Source organism: Eubalaena glacialis, chromosome 1 (assembly GCF_028564815.1).
Source record: "Eubalaena glacialis isolate mEubGla1 chromosome 1, mEubGla1.1.hap2.+ XY, whole genome shotgun sequence".
Lineage (NCBI taxonomy): Eukaryota > Metazoa > Chordata > Mammalia > Artiodactyla > Balaenidae > Eubalaena > Eubalaena glacialis.
In genome coordinates this window covers 93,288,614-93,296,113 of record NC_083716.1, presented here as the reverse complement: position 1 = coordinate 93,296,113, position 7,500 = coordinate 93,288,614, and the positions used below count along the sequence as shown (strand labels likewise).

The 7,500-nt window shown below is 72.9% G+C and overlaps 4 non-coding genes and 4 pseudogenes across 4 annotated transcripts in view; all 8 read right to left on the bottom strand.

Annotated features, from left to right (window-relative positions):
• Positions 1-18, bottom strand: part of LOC133102144 (5S ribosomal RNA) — a 119-nt gene extending 101 nt beyond the window's left edge. The window contains exon 1 of the ribosomal RNA XR_009702867.1: positions 1-18. This exon is cut by the window's left edge and continues 101 nt beyond it. This is a non-coding gene — a ribosomal RNA (5S ribosomal RNA).
• Positions 19-927: 909 nt separating this feature from the next.
• On the bottom strand, positions 928-1,046 carry LOC133077281 (5S ribosomal RNA; annotated as a pseudogene).
• A 908-nt stretch (positions 1,047-1,954) lies between these two features.
• LOC133077274 (5S ribosomal RNA) lies at positions 1,955-2,073 on the bottom strand (annotated as a pseudogene).
• A 911-nt stretch (positions 2,074-2,984) lies between these two features.
• On the bottom strand, positions 2,985-3,103 carry LOC133074682 (5S ribosomal RNA; annotated as a pseudogene).
• Positions 3,104-4,020: 917 nt separating this feature from the next.
• Positions 4,021-4,139, bottom strand: LOC133104616 (5S ribosomal RNA). The gene has a single exon (XR_009703679.1). It is a non-coding gene; the product is annotated as a 5S ribosomal RNA (ribosomal RNA).
• A 910-nt stretch (positions 4,140-5,049) lies between these two features.
• On the bottom strand, positions 5,050-5,168 carry LOC133078665 (5S ribosomal RNA; annotated as a pseudogene).
• Positions 5,169-6,078: 910 nt separating this feature from the next.
• Positions 6,079-6,197, bottom strand: LOC133104388 (5S ribosomal RNA). The gene has a single exon (XR_009703555.1). It is a non-coding gene; the product is annotated as a 5S ribosomal RNA (ribosomal RNA).
• Positions 6,198-7,115: 918 nt separating this feature from the next.
• LOC133102137 (5S ribosomal RNA) lies at positions 7,116-7,234 on the bottom strand. Its single transcript, XR_009702861.1, has one exon. It is a non-coding gene; the product is annotated as a 5S ribosomal RNA (ribosomal RNA).
• Between the last annotated feature and the right edge of the window lie 266 nt (positions 7,235-7,500).

Sequence of the window (7,500 nt, the reverse complement as noted above, 5' to 3'; positions counted from 1 at the left end):
GGTGGTATGGCCGTAGACGCAGGAGGGGCCCGCGCGGTGCCTCTTGAGGCCCAGCTTCGCTGGCGCCTGCGCCTTACCGCCATGCCGGCGGCCAGCCCTCTCCGGCAGGGCCCTGCCGCCCGCCCAGGCAGGCGAAGGAGGCCTCGGGGACCCGGGGGTGGCGGAGTGGTGGGCCACCTCGCAGCCCAGGGCGGGCGGGACGCTCCAGGCCCGTCGGCGCTTGGCGCCCCGCCGCAGATCCCGCTCGACGCTCACAGGGACGCGGCCCCGGAGGCTTCAGGGCCCGGCGGCCGCGGTCCCTTGGGCATCCCCCCCTGCCCGCCCACGCGGAGTTAGGCGCAGCCCGGCCACGGCCGGGCCGGCCCTCCGGCCGGGCAGCAGCTGGCCCGAAGCCACTGGGAGCCACCATGGAGTGGGCACGGCCCCTTAGCCCCAGCAAGGCCCCCCCTTGCCCCCACGCCGCCCGCCGAGCACAGGACCCCGGCCCTGGTGGCCGGCAGGCCCGGAGAAGCGGCCCCGGCCCCCGCCCCCGCTCCCGCCCCCGGCCGTGGCGAAACGGCGGAGGGGGGGGCTTTTTCCGGAGGGAGCTGTGGAGAGACACACGGGCAGACAGGGGGCTGCGGCGCAGCTGGGCTCCGGTGGGGGCGGCCAAGTGCAGGTCGAGGGCCTCGCGGGCCGCACGGACGGCACCCCGGCCTGCGGCGGAGTCTGGGTCCGGGCCAGCCACCACGGGAGCGGCTGGGGTGGCGGCTGCCTTCCAGGGCCGCATTCTGGCCGCATGTCCAGCCAGCTCGGCGGGGAGCGATCCCTCCGGCGCGCTGTGTTGGGAGGGACGTGAGGAGGTGAGGCCTGCAGCGGTGCTCAGCGGGGGCGGAGGCGGCCTCGGCCGCGGGCCACTAAATGTCAAGGCGGAGCGGGAGGCAAAAAAGCCTACAGCACTCGGTATTCCCATGTGGTCTCCCATCCAGGTACGAAACAGGCCAGACCCTGATTAGCTTCCGAGATCAGACGAGGTGTGGTGCGTTCAGGGAGGTGTGGCCGTAGAATGCAGCGGGGGCCACGGTGTGCCTCTTGAGGCTTAGCTTCGCTGGTGCTGGCGACTTACCGCCAGCCCGGCAGCCAACCCTCTCCGGCACGGCCCTGCCGTCCGCCCAGGCAAGCGACAGGAGGCCTCGAGGGCCCGGGGGTGGTGGAGTTGTGGGCGACTTCGCAGCTCAGGTCAGGCGGGACCCTCCAGGCCTGTAGGCGCTTGGCCCTCCGCCCCAGAGCCGCTCAACGCTCACAGGACTTGGCCCCGGAGGCTTAAGGGCCTGTGGCCCTCGGTCCCTTGTGCATTCCCCACCCTGTCAATCCACACAGTGCTAGGCGCAGCCCAGCCACGGCCTGGCCGGCCCGCCTGCCCAACGGCAGTTGGCCCGAAGCCACTGGGAGCCACCATTGAGCCGGCACGGCCCCTTAGACACAGCAACGCCACCCTTGCCCCCACGCCAACTGCCGAGCAAAGTTCCCGGCGCCTGGTGTCTAGCCAGCCCAGCGAACCGGTCCCAGCCCACGACCCCGCTCCCACTCTCGGCCGTGGCGAAGTGGCAAAGGGTGGGCTTTTTCCGGAGGGAGCTGTGGAGAGACACACGGGCAGACAGGGGGCTGCGGCGCGGCTGGGCTCCGGTGGGGGCGGCCAAGTGCAGGTCGAGGGCTTCGTGGGCCGCACGGACGGCACCCCGGCCTGCGGCGGAGTCTGGGTCCGGGCCAGCCACCACGGGAGCGGCTGGGGTGGCGGCTGCCTTCCAGGGCCGCATTCTGGCCGCATGTCCAGCCAGCTCGGCGGGGAGCGATCCCTCCGGCGCGCTGTGTTGGGAGGGGCGTGAGGAGGTGAGGCCTGCAGCGGTGCTCAGCGGGGGCGGAGGCGGCCTCGGCCGCGGGCCACTAAATGTCAAGGCGGAGCGGGAGGCAAAAAAGCCTACAGCACTCGGTATTCCCATGTGGTCTCCCATCCAGGTACGAAACAGGCCAGACCCTGATTAGCTTCCGAGATCAGACGAGGTGTGGTGCGTTCAGGGAGGTGTGGCCGTAGAATGCAGCGGGGGCCACGGTGTGCCTCTTGAGGCTTAGCTTCGCTGGTGCTGGCGACTCACCGCCAGCCCGGCAGCCAACCCTCTCCGGCGCGGCCCTGCCGTCCGCCCAGGCAAGCGACAGGAGGCCTCGAGGGCCCGGGGGTGGTGGAGTTGTGGGCGACTTCGCAGCTCAGGTCAGGCGGGACCCTCCAGGCCTGTAGGCGCTTGGCCCTCCGCCCCAGAGCCGCTCAACGCTCACAGGACTTGGCCCCGGAGGCTTAAGGGCCTGTGGCCCTCGGTCCCTTGTGCATTCCCCACCCTGTCAATCCACACAGTGCTAGGCGCAGCCCAGCCACGGCCTGGCCGGCCCTCCTGCCCGACGGCAGTCGGCCCTTAACCCACTGGGAGCCACCATTGAGCCGGCACGGCCCCTTAGCCCCAGCAAGGCCACCCTTGCCCCCACGCCACCCGCCGAGCACAGGACCCGGCGCCTGGTGTCTAGCCAGCCCAGCGAACCGGTCCCAGCCCCCGCCCCCGCTCCCGCCCCCGGCCGTGGCGAAACGGCGGAGGGTGGGCTTTTTCCGGAGGGAGCTGTGGAGATACACACGGGCAGACAGGGGGCTGCGGCGCGGCTGGGCTCCGGTGGGGGCGGCCAAGTGCAGGTCGAGGGCTTCGTGGGCCGCACGGACGGCACCCCGGCCTGCGGCGGAGTCTGGGTCCGGGCCAGCCACCACGGGAGCGGCTGGGGTGGCGGCTGCCTTCCAGGGCCGCCTTCTGGCCGCCTGGCCGGCCAGGCCGGCGCAGAGCGCCCCCTCTGGCGCGCTGTGGTGGGAGGGGCCGGAGGAGGTGGGGCCTGCAGCGCTGCTCGGCGGGGGCGGGGGCGGCGGCGGAGGCGGCGGGCGACTAAAGGAGAAGGCGGAGCGGGAGGCAAAAAGCCTACAGCACCCGGTATTCCCAGGCGGTCTCCCATCCAAGTACTAACCAGGCCCGACCCTGCTTAGCTTCCGCGATCAGACGAGATGGGGCACGTTCAGGGTGGTATGGCCTTAGAGGGCAGCCGGGGCCACGGGGTGCCTCTTGAGGCTTTGCTTCGCTGGTGCTGGCGACTTGCTCCCTGCTCGGCGGTCAGCCCTCTTCAGCAAGGCCCTGCCGCCCGCCCAGGCTGGCGACAGGAGGCCTCAGGGACCCAGGGGTTGCATAGTCAAGGGCGACCTCGCAGCTCAGGTCAGGCGGGATCCTCCAGGCCCGTAGGTGCTTGGCGCTCCGCCCCAGGTCCCGCTTGATGCTCACAAGGACGTGGCCCCGGAGGCTTAATGTCCCTTGGCCCTAGGTCCCTCGAGCATTACCAACCCTGTCCACTCACGCAGTGCTAGGCACAACCTAGCCGTGGCCGGGCCGGCCCTCCTGCCCGACGGCAGTTGCCCCGAATCCACTGGGAGCCACCATTGTGTTGGCATGGCCCATTACAGCCAGCAAGGCCACACTTGCATCCACGCCAACTGCCGAGCACTGTTCCCGGTGCCTAGTGGTCGGCCGGTTCGGAGAACGAGTCCTGGCCCACGACCCCGCTCCCGCACTCGGCCGTGGCGAAACGGCGGAGGGGGGGCTTTTTCCGGAGGGAGCTGTGGAGAGACACACCGGCAGATAGGTGGCTGCGCCGGGGCTGGGCGCTAGTGGGGGCGGCCAGGTGCAGGTCAAGGGGCTCGCGGGCCGCACGGCCGGCACCCGGGCCTGAGGCGGAGTCTGGGTTCAGGCCAGCCACCCCGGGAGCGGCTGGGATGCGGCTGCCTTCCAGGGCCGCCTTCTGGCCGCCTGGCCGGCCAGGCAGGCGGAGAGCGCCCCCTCTGGCGCGCTGTGGTGGGAGGGGCCGGAGGAGGTGGGGCCTGCAGCGGTGCCCGGCGGGGGCGGGGTCGGGGGCGGGGGCGGAGGCGGCGGGCGACTAAAGGAGAAGGCGGAGCGGGAGGCAAAAAGCCTACAGCACCCAGTATTCCCAGGCGGTCTCCCATCCAAGTACTAACCAGGCCCGACCCTGCTTAGCTTCCGAGATCAGACGAGATCGGGCGCGTTCAGGGTGGTATGGCCGTAGATGCAGGAGGGGCCCGCGCGGTGCCTCTTGAGGCCCAGCTTCGCTGGCGCCTGCGCCTTACCGCCATGCCGGCGGCCAGCCCTCTCCGGCAGGGCCCTGCCGCCCGCCCAGGCAGGCGACAGGAGGCCTCGGGGACCCGGGGGTGGCGGAGTGGTGGGCCACCTCGCAGCCCAGGGCGGGCGGGACGCTCCAGGCCCGTCGGCGCTTGGCGCCCCGCCGCAGATCCCGCTCGACGCTCACAGGGACGCGGCCCCGGAGGCTTCAGGGCCCGGCGGCCGCGGTCCCTTGGGCATCCCCCCCTGCCCGCCCACGCGGAGTTAGGCGCAGCCCGGCCACGGCCGGGCCGGCCCTCCGGCCGGGCAGCAGCTGGCCCGAAGCCACTGGGAGCCACCATGGAGTGGGCACGGCCCCTTAGCCCCAGCAAGGCCCCCCCTTGCCCCCACGCCGCCCGCCGAGCACAGGACCCCGGCCCTGGTGGCCGGCAGGCCCGGAGAAGCGGCCCCGGCCCCCGCCCCCGCTCCCGCCCCCGGCCGTGGCGAAACGGCGGAGGGGGGGGCTTTTTCCGGAGGGAGCTGTGGAGAGACACACGGGCAGACAGGGGGCTGCGGCGCGGCTGGGCTCCGGTGGGGGCGGCCAAGTGCAGGTCGAGGGCCTCGCGGGCCGCACGGACGGCACCCCGGCCTGCGGCGGAGTCTGGGTCCGGGCCAGCCACCACGGGAGCGGCTGGGGTGGCGGCTGCCTTCCAGGGCCGCATTCTGGCCGCATGTCCAGCCAGCTCGGCGGGGAGCGATCCCTCCGGCGCGCTGTGTTGGGAGGGACGTGAGGAGGTGAGGCCTGCAGCGGTGCTCAGCGGGGGCGGAGGCGGCCTCGGCCGCGGGCCACTAAATGTCAAGGCGGAGCGGGAGGCAAAAAAGCCTACAGCACTCGGTATTCCCATGTGGTCTCCCATCCAGGTACGAAACAGGCCAGACCCTGATTAGCTTCCGAGATCAGACGAGGTGTGGTGCGTTCAGGGAGGTGTGGCTGTAGAATGCAGCGGGGGCCACGGTGTGCCTCTTGAGGCTTAGCTTCGCTGGTGCTGGCGACTTACCGCCAGCCCGGCAGCCAACCCTCTCCGGCGCGGCCCTGCCGTCCGCCCAGGCAAGCGACAGGAGGCCTCGAGGGCCCGGGGGTGGTGGAGTTGTGGGCGACTTCGCAGCTCAGGTCAGGCGGGACCCTCCAGGCCTGTAGGCGCTTGGCCCTCCGCCCCAGAGCCGCTCAACGCTCACAGGACTTGGCCCCGGAGGCTTAAGGGCCTGTGGCCCTCGGTCCCTTGTGCATTCCCCACCCTGTCAATCCACACAGTGCTAGGCGCAGCCCAGCCACGGCCTGGCCGGCCCGCCTGCCCAACGGCAGTTGGCCCGAAGCCACTGGGAGCCACCATTGAGCCGGCACGGCCCCTTAGACACAGCAACGCCACCCTTGCCCCCACGCCAACTGCCGAGCAAAGTTCCTGGCGCCTGGTGTCTAGCCAGCCCAGCGAACCGGTCCCAGTCCACGACCCCACTCCCACTCTCGGCCGTGGCGAAGTGGCAAAGGGTGGGCTTTTTCCGGAGGGAGCTGTGGAGAGACACACGGGCAGACAGGGGGCTGCGGCGCGGCTGGGCTCCGGTGGGGGCGGCCAAGTGCAGGTCGAGGGCTTCGTGGGCCGCACGGACGGCACCCCGGCCTGCGGCGGAGTCTGGGTCCGGGCCAGCCACCACGGGAGCGGCTGGGGTGGCGGCTGCCTTCCAGGGCCGCCTTCTGGCCGCCTGGCCGGCCAGGCCGGCGCGGAGCGCCCCCTCTGGCGCGCTGTGGTGGGAGGGGCCGGAGGAGGTGGGGCCTGCAGCGCTGCCCGGCGGGGGCGGGGGCGGGGGCGGAGGCGGCGGGCGACTAAAGGAGAAGGCGGAGCGGGAGGCAAGAAGCCTACAGCACCCGGTATTCCCAGGCGGTCTCCCATCCAAGTACTAACCAGGCCCGACCCTGCTTAGCTTCCGAGATCAGACGAGTTCGGGCGCGTTCAGGGTGGTATGGCCGTAGACGTTAAGAGGGGCCCGCGGAGTGCCTCTTGAGGCCCAGCTTCGCTGGCGCTTGCGCCTCCCCGCCAGCCCGGCGGCCAGCCCGCCCCGGCAGGGCCCCGCCGCCCGCCCAGGCAGGGCAACGGCGGCCTCGGGTACCAGGGGGGTGGCGGAGGGTTCGGCGACCTCCCAGCCCAGGGCGGGCGGGACCCACCAAACCGTTCGGCGCTTGGCGCCCCGCCCCAGATCCCGCACGTCGCTCACAGGGACGTGGCCCCGGAGGCTTCAGGGCCCGGGGCCCGCGGTCCCTTGGGCCTCCCCTCTGCCCGCCCACGCGGCGCTAGGCGCAGCCCAGCCGCAGCCCGGGCCGGCCCTCCTGCCCGACGGCAGTCGGCCCTTAACCCACTGGGAGCCACCATTGAGTCGGCACGGCCCCTTAGCCCCAGCAAGGCCACCCTTGCCCCCACGCCACCCGCCGAGCACAGGACCCGGCGCCTTGTGGCCGGCCGGCCCGGAGCACCGGCCCCGGCCCCCGCCCCCGCTCCCGCCCCCGGCCGTGGCGAAACGGCGGAGGGGGGGCTTTTTCCGGAGGGAGCTGTGGAGAGACACACCGGCAGATAGGTGGCTGCGCCGGGGCTGGGCGCTAGTGGGGGCGGCCAGGTGCAGGTCAAGGGGCTCGCGGGCCGCACGGCCGGCACCCGGGCCTGAGGCGGAGTCTGGGTTCAGGCCAGCCACCCCAGGAGCGGCTGGGATGCGGCTGCCTTCCAGGGCCGCCTTCTGGCCGCCTGGCCGGCCAGGCAGGCGGAGAGCGCCCCCTCTGGCGCGCTGTGGTGGGAGGGGCCGGAGGAGGTGGGGCCTGCAGCGGTGCCCGGCGGGGGCGGGGGCGGGGGCGGGGGCGGAGGCGGCGGGCGACTAAAGGAGAAGGCGGAGCGGGAGGCAAAAAGCCTACAGCACCCGGTATTCCCAGGCGGTCTCCCATCCAAGTACTAACCAGGCCCGACCCTGCTTAGCTTCCGAGATCAGACGAGATCGGGCGCGTTCAGGGTGGTATGGCCGTAGACGCAGGAGGGGCCCGCGCGGTGCCTCTTGAGGCCCAGCTTCGCTGGCGCCTGCGCCTTACCGCCATGCCGGCGGCCAGCCCTCTCCGGCAGGGCCCTGCCGCCCGCCCAGGCAGGCGACAGGAGGCCTCGGGGACCCGGGGGTGGCGGAGTGGTGGGCCACCTCGCAGCCCAGGGCGGGCGGGACGCTCCAGGCCCGTCGGCGCTTGGCGCCCCGCCGCAGATCCCGCTCGACGCTCACAGGGACGCGGCCCCGGAGGCTTCAGGGC